This window comes from Nomascus leucogenys, chromosome 16 (genome assembly GCF_006542625.1).
Source record: "Nomascus leucogenys isolate Asia chromosome 16, Asia_NLE_v1, whole genome shotgun sequence".
NCBI lineage: Eukaryota > Metazoa > Chordata > Mammalia > Primates > Hylobatidae > Nomascus > Nomascus leucogenys.
Window position 1 is genome coordinate 79,251,511 of NC_044396.1, and position 18,301 is coordinate 79,269,811.

General features: G+C 38.9%; 1 long non-coding RNA gene across 1 annotated transcript; it reads right to left on the reverse strand.

Annotated features, from left to right (window-relative positions):
* Positions 1-9,278: 9,278 nt before the first annotated feature.
* On the reverse strand, positions 9,279-16,811 carry LOC105739967. The gene is made up of 3 exons (XR_001115967.1): positions 16,659-16,811; positions 9,691-9,761; positions 9,279-9,378 (listed from the first exon to the last, which is right to left on the reverse strand). It is a non-coding gene; the product is annotated as an uncharacterized LOC105739967 (long non-coding RNA).
* Positions 16,812-18,301: the final 1,490 nt, after the last annotated feature.

The window sequence follows — 18,301 nt, forward strand, 5'->3', positions numbered from 1 at the left end:
ACACCTGTATATATAATCATTATAATTATTAAAACCATAATTAGCTATAGAAGTTCAGTTTTAGTATTAAAGTTTACATTTTGAATTTTAAGAGATAGCAAGTAAAAAGGCATATCAACCTTTTCAAGTTGCCATGAAAAATGAATGAATGTATGAATGAACAACTATTATTCAAAGATAGCTACCACAAGTGAGGCCCTCATTGCCACCTGGTGGCAGCATACCCTAATTGAAGAATTAGTTTTTAAGTGAAATTGAGAAGCCTACACACATAAAGTGACAAAATCACATCACATGAGATATATGACACACATGAGATAGTAGAGGGTCACAACCCCTGGTAATTTGAATGCAATACTTCTATTTTTATTTTCTACCTCAAATAAAGGGGAGTAACACAACTCCCTGGTCCCCATGGAGCATACTTTGGTTCCAGGCTGGATTCCCCACTGGCGATATCTAAGAGTGCTCATTTAATGAGCCACAAAGCTATTTTACCCATAAGGTGGCCTGAAGCCTATTCAGTTGCCATATTGACTAAAAATGTTTTTTAAATGTTTTATTATGTCATTCTATGGGCAGAGTGTAGTGAAAATAACATTGGTTATCTATCTAGACCAGCAGTGTGTTCTAGGGATACCTATCCTTTACTTCTCAAAAATTCTCTGTAGTTCAATGAATTTGTGCACAAAATTATTTACAAAAGATTATTTTATTAAATTAATCCCAATGCCCAGGCCACAATTCAGACCAATTATACTAGAATCTTTGGGAATGAAAATAGGCATTGATATTTTTGTTAACATTCTAATGTCCGGCCAGTGTTGAAATCATTGAACTGGAGTAGAGGTTGAAACATAGACCAAGGAAAGATAATTTTCCTATTTAAAATTAAGCAAATTTACAGCAAAGATCAATATAAAATCCAAGCATATATAAAATACATGAAACAAAAAAATGCCATCAGCGTCTATCCTTCAGTAATAAAAAATTACTGTTTCCGTTATTGAAGAGCAGTGGAAAGTAAACTAGCTTTAGCTGATAGCTTACTGTGGAGGAGCTTTCTATTTACATTTCATGTAAGAACAATGTATTTAATCTTCTCCCACATCTTCACCCATATGGTAAGCAGACTGTATTATCCCTGTGCCCCTTGCCATTTTGGAAACTAAAGCAAAAATTGATTAATTAGCACAGGATCATGCAAGTTTTAAATAGCATAGCATGGATTTAAACTTGACTGTGTGACTCCAAATCTTCAGTGACGGCTTGCTGAATTCAAATTGTTTGAGAAACAGAATAGCAGCCATCAGACATCCAAGGATCTCCCTTGATTCATGAACTGGATTCAAGAACTGGAATAAAGAGATACTTTACTTCTTTTCAAGCCTTACAAACCACTAGGTCCAAGGCCAAAGTCTTAACAGTAGCACTGTACCCTGATTCTAAGCTTGCAGTTGGAATTGATTCAATAGTAGGAATTTTCACTAGTATTTTACAGGTTTAGAGACAGAAACTCCGTTCAATGATGCATCTGACTTTCCCTGTGTGTTTTCTCCTTGTTTACCTGCTAGCCTACTAAAAGAAATCTACTTCAAATGCAAAAAAGGTAGAAGGTCAGCTGATTAGAAGTTAAATGAGTCAAAGGCAAATTTTCAGTGGAAAATCTTGGTAGAAAGAATGACTTTTTCAGCCATAATACAGACTACCCCAGTAGTGTCAAAGTGAGGTCAGTCATGGTAGCTGGTTCACGGTGTCCTCTACTTTGGACTTCCCCCAGGCACCTGAGCTGTTTCAGTTTTGCCTTCTGGGTATCTTCATGATTTAATCAGTCAAATAGTAAAATAGGATTTACTCAGCTTCTACTCAGCCTCTACTTTTTTTTTTTTTTTTTTTTTTTTTGAGACGGAGTCTCACTCTGTCACCCAGGCTGGTGTGCAGTGGCGCGATCTTGGCCCACTGCAAGCTCCACCTCCCGGGTTCAAGCCATTCTCCTGCCTTAGCCTCCCGAGTAGCTGGGACTATTGGCACCCCCCACCACACCTGGCTAATTTTTTTTGTATTTTTAGTAGAGACGGGGTTTCACCGTGTTAGCCGGGATGGTCTCGATCTCCTGACCTCATGATCCACCAGCCTCGGCCTCCCAAAGTGCTGGGATTACAGGTGGGAGCCACCATGCCTGGCCAGCTTCTACTTATGTGTGCTTAATGTAGGTCCCTTCCACCATAAGTTTGTGCCTGGTGAAAAAACAAATATATATATGCACATGTGCAAGTCTATTCATGCCACTTCCGAGCTCAAAATCTCTACAGTGACTTTCTCTTGCTTTTAAAGAAAAAATTGAACTCACAGCTGAGCATGCTAGCTCATGCCTATAATCCAAACACTTTGGGAGGCTGAGGCGGGAGGATTGCTTTAGCCCAGAAGTTTGAGACCAGCCTGAGCAACATGGTAAGACCCTGTTTCTACCAAAAAAAAAATTATCTGGATATGGTCATCCACACCTGTAGTCCCAGCTAGTCAGGAGGCTGATTGCTTGAGCCCAGGAAGTCAAGGCTGAAGTGAGCTTCAATTGCACCACTGCATGACTGCAGCCTAGGCAATAAAGAAAGACTTTGTTCCAAACAACAACAAAAAGATGAGATTTTTGACAGATTCTAAGACACTGCTTTTAGACTTGGCCTTGCCTAGCCCTCTGAAGTCTTCTATCTCATCATCTTTCTTTCAGTTCCCTAAAAGTTTATTCTTCCCTCCTCAGGACCTTTGCCTATATCTTTTCCTCCTACTAGAATTCAGTCCCAGCTTCCATACTTCTCTCAGGGTATCAATAACTGACTGCCATGTAACATGCCAACCCAAACTCAATATCTTATAACCACAGCTGTCTTATTAGCTCATGGTTCTATGGCCAGCAATTTGGGCTAGGATCAGCAGGATGGTTCTTCTGTTATTGCCTGGAATCACTTTTGCAGCTGCAGATATTTGGCATCTGTACTGGGGCTGAATAATCTAAGATGGCCTCCCACACAGTTGTTGCAGGCTGTCAACTGGTTGGACTCAGGGGACTCAGCTGGAACAGTTTTTCTCTTTTCTACCAGCCTCTCATCTGCTAATAAACTAGACTAGACTAGACTTCTTCAATTGGCAGTCTCTGGACAATATTCCAAGGAAGCAAGAGCAGAAAGTTCCACTTTGTCTGTTGGACACTGCAAGTCAAAGGCCAGTCCAGATTTAATGCATGGGGAAAGCAATTCTACTTCTTGGTGGATAAGCTGGTCATCTTTTATATACCACACCTGGCTAACTAATGCTGACACTTCAGATTCGGTTCCCACATCTCTTCTATAGGAGAACATTACTCTGAATCATCAGACGCAATAAAATCCTATTATATGCTCTCAAATCACCCTGTTCATTTTCCTAATAGCATTGGTTTCATTTTATAAGCAAATTTTCGTGTGGTTATTTGATTAAATCTGGTTTCCCTCCTGAACTGTGAGCTCTATGAGGGCAGGGACAAAGTCTGTATCTTTAGTGTCTACCATAAAGTAGGGCCCAGCATCAGGATTCCATAAGTGCTTGTTGACTGAACACATGAATGTGAAACTAAGCTGGGAGGAAAGTGGTTTAGAAAGTTACTCTACCACTTTCTAGTTGTGGGGCCTTCATTAAGTTACATAACCACTTTATTATTCAGCTTTCACATAAGCAAGCTGAGTGTATTCACACATAGTAGGTGCCAATAAATGCCCTTGAAAGCAATATGAGGTTAATCATTTAATATTGAATGAAAATTGTATATTTTATCTTCATATATTTTTGGTGCATGAGAAATCACAGAAAAACAGGAAATTGTTAACTCCTACATTGATTAACATTGGCACATTTATAAATACTGTTCTAACTACTCTTGTATCATTGTATTAGTCCATTTTCACACTGCTGATAAAGACATACCTGAGACGAAGCAATTTACAAAAGAAAGATGTTTAATTGGACTTACAGTTTTACATGGCTGAGGAAGCCTCACAATCATGGCAGAAGGCAAGGAGGAGCAAGTCATGCCTTACATGGATGGCAGCAGGCAAAAAGAGAAAATTTGTGCAGGGGAACTCCTCTTTTTAAAACCGTCAGATCTCATGAGACTTCTTCACTGTCACAAGAACAGCATGGCAAAGAATTGCCCCATGATTCAATTGCCTCCCACCAGGTTCCTCCCACGACATGTGGGAATTCAAGATGAGATTTGGGCAGGGACACAGCCAAACCATATCAGTCATATATGTATAAACACGGGCAGAGCAAAGTAATATATAGATTCAATGCTACTCCTATCAAGCTAACATTGACTTTTTTTGCAGAATTAGAAAAAACTACTTTAAATTTCATCTGGAACCAAAAAAGAGCCCATATAGCCAAGACAATCCTAAGCAAAAAGAACAAAGCTGGAGGCATCATACTACCTGACTTCAAACTATACTATAAGGCTACAGTAACCAAAACAGCATGGTACTGGTACTAAAACAGATATATAGACCAATGGAACAGAGACCTCATAAATAACACCACACATCTACAACCATCAGACCTTTGACAAACCTGACAAAAACAAGCAATGGGGAAAGGACTTTCTATTTAATAAATGGTGCTGGGAAAACTGGCTAGCCATATGCAGTAAACAGAAACTGAACCCCTTCCTTATACCTTATACAAAAATTAACTCAAGATGGATTAAAGACTTGAATGTAAAACCCCAAACCGTAAAAACCCTAGAAGGAAACCCAGGCAATACCATTCAGGACACAGGCATGGGCAAAGACTTTATGACTAAAGCATCAAAAGCAACGGCAACAAAAGCCAAAATTGACAAATGGGATCTAATTAACTAAAGAGCTTCTGTTCAGCAAAAGAAATTATCACCATAGTGAACAGGCAACCTATAGAATGGGAGAAAATTTTTGCAGTCTACCCATCTGACAAAGGTCTAATATCTAGAATTTACAAGGAACCGAAAACAAATTTACAAGAAAAAATCAAGCAACTCCATCAATAAATGGGCAAAGGATATGAACAGATACTTCTCAAAAGAAGACATTTATGTGGCCAACAAACATATGAAAAAAACTCATCATCACTGGTCATTAGAAAAATGCAAATCAAAACCATGATGAGATACCATCTCACAGCAGTTAGAATGGCAATTATTAAGAAGTCAGGAAACAACAGATGCTGGTGACACTGTGGAGAAATAGGAACGCTTTTACACTGCTTGTGGGAGTGTAAATTAGTTCAACCATTGTGGAAGACAGTGTGATGATTCCTCAAGCATCTAGTACCAGAAATACCATCTGACCCAGCAATCCCATTACTGGGTATATACCCAAAGGATTATAAATCATTCTACTATAAAGACACATGCACACGTATGCTTATTGCAGCACTAATAACAATAGCAAAGACTTGGAACCAACCCAAATGCCCATCAATGATAAAGAAAACATGGCACATGGTGTATACCATGGAATACTATGCAGCCATAAAAAAGAATGGGTTCATGTCCTTTACAGGGACATGGATGAAGCTGCAAGCCATAATTCTCAGCCAACTAACACAGGAACAGAAAACCAAACACTGTGTGTTCTCACTCATAAGTGGGAGCTGAACAATGAGAACACAAGGACGCAGACAGAGGAACATCACACCCTGGGGCCTGCTGAGGGGTGGGGCCCAAGGGGAGGGAGAGCATTACGACAAATACCTAATGCATGTAGGGCTTAAAACCTAGATGACGGGTTGATAGGTGCAGCAAACCAACATGGCACATGTAACAAACCTGCAGTTCTGCGCATGTATCCCAGAACTTAAAGTAAAATAATAATAATTTTTTAAAAAGGGCAGAGGTAAAATGGTAAAAAAATAAAATAAAAGACAGGAGCCTGAGGTCAGCCACCAGCAGTCTTTATAACCCTCAGGTGGCACATGTCTTTTTTTCTCATAGATGGAGAAAATTTCTGGGGTTAATCTACTATCTTGCCAAAAATAACCATGATTTGTCAGTTAATCCCCTGATATTCTTTGTGCTGGAAAATCTGTCAGAATGACCAAAAAGGCTTACATTCTACAGTCTATGAGAAACAAAACCACTGGGGTAGACAGAAATGAAATACAGTCATTAGTAGTAAGTTTGAGGTTGACTGCTCTTTAAAAAAAGAAACAGTTTTTCTTTTTCTTCTGTTTTTCCAGTAGTGTCACTCTTCAGGGGCCCCTCTTTACTTTGTACTCTTTGACAGTCAGAAATATACCTACCCATTTCCGATTTCCTGCTATTGTGCTTGAAATATGGATTTCACATATTTGGGGTAATCACTTCATCAGTAAAGTTGGCCTTCGTAAGTTAAAAACACTCAAATTTTAGAAACTCAATGTTCTGTGGGTTACAAATGACTGCCCACCATGCTGCTGCACTGGGGCAGAGACCTCTGTAATTTCTGAAATACAAAGTACTATTTTTTCTTCAATGCATTCTCTCTCTTTTTAGTTTCTCCATCCTGTGATACATCTGTCCAAAGGGACTTCTCAAAAAGCACTGTATGGCAGAAAAGGTTTTCAAAATGCATGAGAGAATTATAGCAAAGAGAAGTAACTCACACTAAAGTTTTTAAAATATCACTGGACTATGGCTAGGAACTATTACTATGGCTAACACGTGTAATTTCAGCATTTTGGGAGGCCAAGGCAGGCAGATCCCTTAAGTCTAGGAGTTTGAGACCAGCTTGGGCAATGTGGTGAAACCCCGTCTTTGCAAAAAATACAAAATAATTAGCCGGGTGTGGTGGTGTACACCTGTGGTCCCAGCTCTTCATGGAGGCTAAGGAAGGACGATCACTTGAGCCCTGGAGGTGGAGGCTGCAGTGAGCTAAGATTATGCCACTGCAACCCAGCCTGGGAGACAGTGAGATTCTGTCTCAAAAAAAAAAAAAAAAAAAATCTCTGGACTATAAACTCTCATGAATCTAGCATTATTTGGATCAGAAATATATTCGTAGGATAGACTGTGATGACAAATAGATCAAATTTAGGATGCCTCAACACAAGAAATATTTTTATGTGTCATTATGTAACAGTCCAGGGAGGCTGCAAATAGAGTGTATGTTGCAGGTAAGAAATTTTGCTCTGCAGTCATTCAGGAATTGAAGCTGATAGTGATTCTGCCATCTTGAACATGTGGCATCGCTGTCTGTCTGGAGGGTGCCATCACAGTCAGCTAGAAGGGAAAAGGACACAGAGAAACACATATGGAGTGGCCACATCACATCCATTCACATTCCACTGCCCAAAGCTCATGGCCACAATTAATTGCAAGAGAAGCTAGGAAATACCATCTCTATATATACACGAAGGAAGAAGTGGAAGGTGGACTTTTGTAAACCATATCGCATGTAAGAAAAATTAGGCTGGGTGCAGTGGCTCATGCCTGTATTCCCAGCACTCTGGGAGGCTGAGGAGGGTGGATCAACTGAGGTCAGGAGTTCGAGACCAGCCTGACCAACATGGTGAAACCCTGTCTCTCCTAAAAATACAAAATTAGCCGGGCATGGTGGTGCATGCCTGTAGTCCCAGCTACTGGGGAGGCTGAGGCAGGAGAATTGCTTGAACCCGAAAGGCGGAGGTTGCAGTGAGCCAAGATTGCACCAATCCACTCCAGGCTGGGCAACAAGAGTGAAACTCTGTCTCAAAAAAAGAAAAAAAAAGAAAAGAAAAAAGAAAGAAAAATCAAAACTTTCAATAAGAGAATATTATTCTTCAGTATTATTTTCCATCATTTCCCAAAGTGATGCTTAACTTCCTGCTAGACCAGCTTTCATGCTGATCTCAAAACACAGTGTTCTTCCAGTCTGTCTCATGCTCTCCTATATCTGCAATCTTTGCTCTGCACAGTGGTAAGGACCATTTTTCTAATTCTATATTCTTGAATCACTCCCAGTTATTCCCTGGATAAAGTAATATGAGGCATGGTGTGTCTCTGAATTTCTTTCTTTATCTCTAAAATGGGAATAATACTAATATCAACCTCATTATTGATACGTATTAAATGTAGTTGACTTCATATATGTAAAGCACTTAGCATAGTGAACATGTCTGATTTATTGTTCTATAACCTTACATTCCATGATTCTATCTAATACACATCCCAACTCAGTGATACACAGTGTCAATGACAGAAACATAATGAGCAAGAATAACAATCACTTATGCAGTGCTTCCTATGTGCCAGAAACTGTGAGATAATAAATGTTTGTTGCTTAAAGCCACTAAAGTTTAGGGTGATTTGTTACATAGTAGCAGATAAAGTGGTAAGAGGTTATGTCTACTCTGTTTAACTGTTCTGGGCCTAGTTTCTTACAGTCTCTAGTGTTTCATCTGTAAAATGATGATAATTACCCTTTTATCCATTTGTTAGAATTATATTAAAGTATTACCTTAGACTAAGACACATGTTACAAGGGATATGAAAGTGTTTCACTCAATGCCCAGCACATAGAAGATATTTAGTAAATATTTCCATAATACTTCTGCTGCAACAAATCACTGCAGCTCTCTCTTCACTACCAGCTTGGATTTCTAGCAATCGAGAGAGTTTCTTTAATGAATTCTTACACATAATTATAAGATCCTATATAGGTTGCTATCCAAGAAAACTAAGGAAAAAATCATTTCTACACTAATTCTCAGCATGCCTGAACAGCTTACAAAGGAAGCTCTTCCCACGTCTCAGTGTCACACTCCAGGATTTTTATGTCCCATTTCTGAGAAACCATTCCAAGCTGCGGTAAATGCAGTCCAAATGTATAAGGACTTGGTACATTGGTAACAAAGCAGATGCAAGAAAAATATGCAAACTCAAGAAAAATGCAAATTTGAAACAGTAAGTGATTTCACTTGGTCATGAAATACCCCAGGGAGTGCACCAGGGCAGTGATTTATTAAGAGAACTTTTAGAAGCAAGTGTATAACCCCAAGTGCTCTGTGGGTTTCTATAAGACCCCACTTTTACAATTGGGAGAGACTAGATTCTGACGGGCCTTTAATTATCTGTTCTTAAAAACCTAAATAATAAGCATTGCAAACACTCAGCCAGTTCATAATTATTTTCATTACAGTGACTCTCTTGGGGTTTTGCTGATTGGTTTTTATTTGGAAGATGTAAATAGAGTAGGCAAGTAGGAAAAACAAAGCACAAAAGAGGCAGTGCATCTCTCTGCTTGAGGAAAACTCACTTTGGACAGCACCTTGAATGCGATCAGGGAAGCTAGAGTGTTCTCCTGTTCTTTGCTGTCCTTGCCAGTGTCTTCTCCTGAACTCACATCAGAAGCATGCCTTCAAGGGGAAAATGCAACAATAGTAATATTAATAATAATGAGTGAAATGTATTAAGTACTTTTGTGCCAGTACTGTTCTCAGACAGCCAGACAGACACACACAGACACACACACACACAAATAAATATGTATATATACACAAATGCTCCTCAACTTACAATGGGGTTATGTCCTGATAAACCTATCATAAAGTTGAAAATCATTAGTTGAAAAGTTGAACTATTATAAGTTGGGACACACACACACACACCCATTAACTATATTTCACAAATGAGGAACAGAAAAGTTAATAACTTGACCACGGTCTTACAGTAAGCAGGTGGTACCAGCAGGGCTCTAACCCAGGCACTCCAATTCTAAGGTCAACTTTGTTAGTGTTATCTAAAAAAGAAAAGCAATAATAAATTATCCACAAGAAAATTTTACAACTCAAGTTTTTCATACTCTTTAAAAAGGCATTTTTTTCACATGTACTCTCATATTCTATGATTAGACCTAATCATTCTCACTTCAAAGCTAGAGAAACTAAGACCAGAAGAGCTTCCAGATCTTGGCTAGTACCACTCAATAAGTGGGATGACCAGAACCCTGTACTGATGATGCAGACTTCACCATATAACAGCTTGTGATATTGAGTGAGTTGTTTCACCTATACGACCCCTCTAGACCAATTTACTATCTAGAAAATGGGAATAATAGCAATTTCTATGTAATAGGTTGTTGGAGCACAAGATAAAGTTATATGTGTAAAACATTTAGCACAGTTCATGATGCATAACAGGTCTGTAGTAAATATTTGTTATAATTATCAGCAAAATCATCTCCCTCATTACTGCAGTTGAGTTTCCTTTTTACATTATTGGAAAGAAATTTCTCAACTGAGTTTCAGTTGAATACAGTATTAAATTATTCCTTAACTGAGTTTCAGCATTTTAAATGTATACTCCCTACTCAAAACTACCTACTAAATCACACCTGTAACTCCAGCACTCTGGGAGGCCGAGGCGGGCAGATCATGAAGTCAGGAGATCAAGACCATCCTGGCTAACACGATGAAACCCCATCTCTACTAAAAAAATACAAAAACAAATTAGCCAGGCGTGGTGACTGGCACCTGTAGTCCCAGCTACTCAGGAGGCTGAGGCAGGAGAATGGCATGAACACGGGAGGCAGAGCTTGCAGTGAACCAAGATCGTGCCACTGCACTCCAGCCTGGGTGACAGAATAAGACTCTGTCTCAAAAACAAACAAACAAACAAAAATTTACCTACTAAAAAGAAGTTCTTCAATGCTTAGACTTTGAACAAAGGAAAACTCTGCTCTAACAGGAAGCTGGTGACGTAGAAAGGTAAAGTTTCACTTCACAGGCACTTTGATTTCCCTTCGAGGTGGACACTGAATGATTTGTGTGTGTGCACATTTTCCTATGCATTATTCAAAATTAAAATTCCTTAGAGGAAACCACTGAAAGCCAATCATTTACAAAACTTAAAAAATGACATCTTGAAGAGTTCTTTGGTGCTCATTCATCAAACTTAGCAATGATTTAACTGTAATTCTTTATTCAGATTCATCTCCCACAAAATAAAGATGCCATAAAGCTTTACAGTACTGTATCCTAATGAATAGAGAAACTAAAGAAAAAGTAAGATGAGCAAGTGAGAGGAAAACCCGAAAATGAGCCTGCCGTGGCATGTTTCTAAAACGAAAGAAACAAACAAGCAGCCCCTCCTCTCAGCTCTTTGGAAAGAAATATTTAAACTTGACAATATCTGCACTTCATAGTTGATTCATAGCATGACCTATCTCAAACAATTTAAGATTCAAATGAAGTTTGCAATTATTCTTTCTATATCACTTTGCAAAACATTCTCATAACCTCATCCAGCCCTTTCAAATCAATCCTGTGAGGTGAACATCACTGTGTTCCCATTTTACAGAGAAAGGCACTGAGCCACAGAGAGATTATATACTCATGATCAATAAGCTGGTAAGACTAAGAACCAGGAATGATACTGTCTTCCTTCTCCAAATATCCTGTTCTTTATTATGAGTACCTAAAGAGTATTAAAAATTAATTACAGCTCAACAATAGTAAGTAAATGTCCTCATGTGAAATCCACGGTTTAAAACTTAAGGTTATCTATTTATCAAATAAATTAAATCCTACTCACTTAATATTCATTGAGCTCATTCTGTAAACAAACATTTGGCCAGGGGCAGATATGAAATTTCATCACAGAGATGAAATATACAATTTAGAGAGAGAAAGATAAGCATGGTGACAAATAAATAATGTATGAAAATTAGCCATTATCTTAGGCCAACTTTTTCTAAGCTGTAAGCTGGCTTCCTACTTCTGCCAGGTGTTAATAATTGTTTTAAAAAGTGGAGGAAGAAGGGTACTTCATGGTGGGAAGATATTCATTGAGGACATAAGCATCTTCCTCTTAGAAATTAACAATGCACAGTGGCCTATTGCAAGTTTTGAAAGCCCTGCAAACAATAAAAGCCTGATTAGTTTTTATTGACTCAGTATCTCCTAAACACTTTTTCATGAAACAAGGTTACTCACAAATCTTGTTGAGGAACTAATGTCCTAGGAAAGTGGTTTTCAAGCTTGAGCATGTACATAAGTATCATTGGAAAGGTTACGAAAATACAAATGTGTGGGCTCCACTCCAGAAATTCTGATTCAAGTGGTCTCATTTGTCATCTGAGAACTTGCATTTTTGTCAAATTCCTAGCTGATCTGATGTTTCAGGACTGAGAACTTAATTTGAATAGTATCTCTACAGAACAGTTTTTAAAATGTTCTGCTGGAGTAGGATGATTATACTTAACAAAAATGTAATACACTCAGGTGATGGACACCCTTAGTATCCTGATTGGATCACTACACATTATATACATGTAACACATTTTCTCAAGTACCCCATAAATTTGCACAAATAAATAAATAAAATTATACTTTTCTCAAATAAAAAATAAAATAAATGCTCCTCTAGAATGTTAGAATCTTTCTGATTTTTTTGTAATAATCATAAATACATATAAATATTCTCATCATTACATGCATGTAGTTAACATTCCTTTATATGATGCACCAGAAAGAATACCCACTCTAAGAAGGAAAGAATGAAGAGAAGAAGGCATTGTTTAAAAGACCTATTATGAGAATAATTCAAATTCTATGTCTACCATTATTAAGCTGTTTGATTTTGAGCAGGGATCAGAAGGCATTTTAAATTGAGGTGGAGATATGCACAAAGCCACGTGGGAAATGTCATGTGTCCCTGCATAAAGAGAACAAGCTATTTTGCTTGGTTGGAGATGAGGAGACAGAGGCTGTACATAAGAATGTGTTCAATTTAAAGCAACAAAATATATCGACCAAACTACTTTGAGCAATCAAGGGGATATATTGGCTCACATCACTAAAATATATACTGGCACAGCAGATTTCCAGTTTGGTCTGATCTGCTAGCTCCGTCCCCTCCAGAATACAGGCTCCAGGCAGGCAGGAAGGAAGAGGACCTCAGTTCTCTTGGTGTCTAGCACTCTGCCTATATTAAGGTAGGTCCTCAATAAATTCATGTTGTAGGAAATGAATGCATGTCTTCAAAGATGTGGTTACTTGCAGTATTACTCCTTTCCTCATGGTTTCCATTTCAATATTAGTCTAACTTGCCTTAGGGACACAAGATGGCTGCTATTCGCTTCAATTAGCTAAACACTTCTCTTTTCATGGCTGTGAGAGACTAGCTACCTCTTCCATAAATGAAATTTCTCTTCTTTCTGGGCACAATAGTCTCTATTTCCCAGCCTCTTTTACAATTAGGTGTATCCATGCAACTCAGTTCTCGCCAATGGCATGTGAGTAGTAGTGATATCCACCACTTGCAGACCTACACATAAAGGCTCCCAGACACATCTTCTGTGCTCTTTCCTGGAACACTTGCTTGATGCCACTAAATACAGCAACCTTAGCAGCTACATATTGCAGTTGGCAGAGCTTTCATGTTTCAGCCTCTTCATATTTTTTAGTTTTGTTGTCACTGTGTTTTTTTTTTTTTTTTTTAATTGATTCAGGAGCTAACCTATTAGAAAACTGAAGAAAAATAAAGCATTTTGTTCTGGGTTTCTCATTAGGAACATGAGGTTTACTCTACTGCAACTGGCTTAGTTCATGTGATCATCCCCTGAGGTGAGGGAAAAAGATGTGCGAATTGAATAAGCCAAGGTCACATGGTCGAAATGTAGAATTGGGTTTTGAGGTCAGTTTCCCTAAATCACCCAGATATCCAAGTGGAAATCAGGCTCCATTGACAAAAGGGAACAGTTCTTAGAAGCACAACTACAAATGTCCAATCCAAGTTGGCAAGTTCCAAGCAAGGAAGGGCTTTCCATTAAAGAATGTGGATGGTACCTAGTGGGCAACTGGAGGCCACTGGCATATTTTAAGCGTGGTAGTAACACTGTCAGGTTTTTTTAAATTACAAAATGCTTTAGCATAGAGAAAATTGTAAAGAACAGTATAAGTAACGGATATGCACTCACTATCCTGCTTAATCAAATGTCACACTTTGCCAAGCTTGATTCAAAGTTTTTAAAGCAAAGAAACATTACAGATATGGCTGAAACATCCTATGTGCCCCACTGCTGATACATACCTCTCTTCCCAAGGGTAACCACTTTCTGACTTTGATACTTATCATTCCCAGGCATGATTTAATACTATTGCTGAATTTGCATATATGCATAAATAATATATACAGTTGTTTGCATGTTTTAAAACTTTGTATTAAATAATATCAAATAATTAAAATTTTTCACAAATCATACTTTTAACTCAATCTTTTATAAGATTGCCAATAATGATATCTCTTCAGATCATTCATTTTGACTATCATATCATTTTTCATTGTATGACTATGCCATGGCTCATTTATCCATTCTGTTATGGATAAACATTTGTGTTGTTTCCATAATTTTGCTATTAAAAATAATGGCATTGTGAACACTCTTGTGTGTATATCATTGTGCACACATGCTAGAGTTTCTCTAATGTATTATGGTGTATATTGCTGGGCCAAAGGCTATGTAAGTCTTCAACTTCCCTAGATGTCAAACCACCTCATACATATATGACTAGTGTGAGCATTCTCAGTGCTCTACATTGTCCAGATTCTACATGAAGCACTGGTGGCCTTTTGGTCAGGTTGACTGATATTAGAAGGTTATTGCCAAAGTCTATGTGAGAGAGACTGAGGGTCTGAAATACCTAGATGTAAGGGAGATAAAGTGAGAGAGCAAAGAATTTAACATATTTAGGAACAAAATCCACATGACTTTGTGATTGATTATGGAGAAAATAAGGAGAAGAAGGGAACAAGAAGATTCTCAAGTCTCCAGATTGAACACAAGAGGAAGCTTATGCGCAGTGAGACTGATGACAAATTCCTTTTGAACATAGTGCCTTTGAGGGCTTGGTAGTAAAAAAAGAAAGCACTATCCATCAGGCATTTGGATATTTAGGTCTGGAAGATTGAAAAGAGATCAAAACAGAAAATACAAATTATAGAATCATCGAGATGGGTAAAATTAGAAGAGTTGGATCAAGAAAAATACCTGGAATCAGTAGAGAAGTGAGTTAAGAAAATATCTCTGGGAAACATTAATATTTAAAGGTATATAAAAGGAAGAGAAGACTGTGGAGAAGACAGAGACTGAAGAAGGAGACAAAGTGTGTCATATTGTAGTAGCCAGAGGAATAGAGCTTCAAAGAATGAGTGGTCAACCACATTAAATGCAGCTAGAAAACCAAGAAGGTAAAAAACGAAAATTAAACATATACAATGAAGTTATTGAGTCCATGTTAAAATGGTTTCAATGGAATAGCATTGATGGAAATAATTGCAATTAGTTAAAGAATTTTTAAAAAAGAAAAAATTAATACAGCTAACTTTCTCAAATTAAATTTTTTGAAAATAAAACAGTGAGATGGAATTTGGGTGCAAGATGTTTGTTGAAAATCAACACACATGAAAGGAAAGAGAATGAACCTAAGGAAATTGGCTCCAGAGTCTATTAATGTAAAGACTATGTTATATTGTCTGTCTATCTTTAGGGAAACATATACCCAATTCATCTTGTGTCACCAGAATCAGATTCATCAAACCCATTTTGGATCACTCTGATCACTAGTTTCACCCTCACAGTCATAGTAAAGAAACTAAAGCAAAAGACTACAAGAGCAAAGGACAGAAAAGGAAATGTCACTTTCTCCCCTCACCTTTGCCCTCTTTGATTTTCTCCATTGTTGCTAAAAGGAACACTTAGAAAACTATGAAAGAAACTTCTGCCTGTAAATGAAGCTCCATGATTATGAATTCTGAATCCTTGTAACCGAAGGACCAATAGGACTGATCCATGACTTCTATTAGTAGAGATTGGGAAGGTAGGTGACTTTAGCTCACCAAGCCTGATCACAGCAAAATAGAAAATGATCATAGTGTCCCCTTTTTATCCTGGGGTAACTATGAACATTCAATGGGAGCCAACTACTGTATTAAAGTCCCGGGTGCAGCTCCTGGCACATGACATGGCCCACAAGGTTGTAGTTCTGAGTACCCTTGCCCATCAGTGGTGCTGGGGGGAGAAGGGAGGGCAGCCTGCTCACTAGGGAGAGCAGGAATGAGGCTAGGAAGGACAGGGAACTGGCAAAGTTGTCTCCTGTTTGAGAGAGACTTCAGTTAATGTTCAGTCAACTTCCTGTGGTGCTAAGAAGTGAAAGTTGAACTTGACTATCAAGGAACAGAGGCAGGTTGTTAGCTGGGCCCCTGGGAGGAAGTCAACAAGCTCCACCACATCTGACAACACCTCCTGCCTGCAGCCCTTCCCCCAGGTCAGGCAGCTGCACACCTCATGCTTCCAACTGAGGGGGAATGAATGGGTACCAAGAGTAGATGAGTTTACTTCTTTCCCAGGGGTGAGTAGCGGGTGAAGGAATCAGCATGTAGTGGACATTTACATGTGCCAGATACCTCATATATGTAGTGCGGTATCATTATCCCCACTGTGCAGATGAAGACACTGAGGCTCAGGGACTTGTTCAAGACACACGTCTGGTCAATAGGGAGCCAGGATTCAAAATCATGTCAGTCTGGTACTTAAGTCCTCTGTTCTTTCCACGACTACATTAGATGTATCCCTAGATAGTCTGGGTGTAAGAGCATGAGTCTCCCATGAAAGGAAGTGGGGGCTCTTGGAACATACCTCTTTAGGAAGCCTTCCATCATTGTGCTGCCTTCCTCCTCTGTGCAGCCTCAACACTCACTGTTGAGCCCTTCTCTAGGAGTTTGCAGTCTAGGGGGAGAGATGGGCACATAAGGAAATAATTTCAATGTAGTATGGCAAATACTGAGCTAGATAAACGCATGAATGACTATGAAGAACAGAGGATTGGGGTCACCTAACTCAACATGAGACTCATGGAAGTCTCCTAGGGAGAAACCTCTGAGTCCTAGAGAGTGAGAATTGGCCAGAAAAATTAAGAAGGGGCAGGGAATTCCACAGAGAAGTAACAGATAAACAAAAGCAAACAGGCATAAGATAGTCTGGAGTCTGGTCAAATTACAATCAGTTGGAAGTAGTGGAGAATAAAATTCAAAGTAGAGACAGGGGAGAAGTAAAGCTGAATAGATAAACAGGGTCAACTTACAGAGGGTCCTATGCAGGCTAAATTCCAGGTGCTGCTATAAAAATACAGGAAAGAACACTCATGGAATATTTTAAGATTTCTGTGGTATATTTTAAGACCTTTTGTGGACACCTCATGAAGCACTCCTGTATTTGGAGGCAGCACTGGCAGAAAATCAAACATAATAAAAGGTATGTACATCAAATATTGACACATTTATTCAACAAGTACATATTGAGCACCTACTATGTGCCAGGCACTCTCTTCATCATCAAGTATTCCGGCACTAAATAAAACACAAAACACACTGCCCTCTTTGAAATGACAATAAAGAAAATAAGTGAATTATATATTATCTCAGCAGATATTGCATGGTATGTGGAAAGCATATCAGGGAAGGGGGTGTGAAGTATCCTGAGAGCAATTACAATATCAATAGGATGTTAAGACAGCTCCTACTGAAGTCATGTTTAAACAGACACTTGGAGGAGAGGAGGGAGTTGGCCAAGCTGATATTTGGGGAAAGGCATTCCAGGAAGGGGGGATCAGCCAGTTCAAAGCCCTGGGGGGTGGGGGCTGTGCTTCGCATATTTGAGGAGTGGTAAGGAGGCCAGTGTGGCTGGAACAGAATGATCAAAGAAAAAGGTGTTTGTAAATGAGGTCAGATAAACAGTAAAAGACAAGGGCTTTTTAGGTCATCTAGAATTTAGATTTTTTCCTGAGAGGGCAGAGGAGCCACAAGAAAGCTCTGAGATGAGGATGAGATGATCTAATTCAGGTTTTAACTGGATAGTTCAGAGCAAGAGTGGGGGAAGGGAACCAGCGAGGAGAATGTGGCAATAATCACGAAAAGTGGTGCAGTGGCTTGGACCAGGGAGTTAGCGGTGGAAGCAGAGAGAAGTGATGAAACTCTGGATATGGGAAAGGGTGGGCAGGAGAGAACAGTGCCCAAGATGATCCAGGATTTTGGCCTGAAAAGCTGGGGAAAAAGTAAAAACAGCAACAACATCAGTGGAAGGGGTTTCGGGGAGACCAGGTGTTCTGGTTGCAGCTTTGTTTTGCCTTAAAAATATTTGAGTACATAACCAGTAATGGGATTGCTGGGTTAAATGGTAATTCCATTTGTAGTCCTTTGAGAAATTGCGACACTGCTTTCCTTAGCAAACTAAGGCAGGAACAGAAAACCAAATGCCACACGTTCTCACTTGTAAGTGGGAGC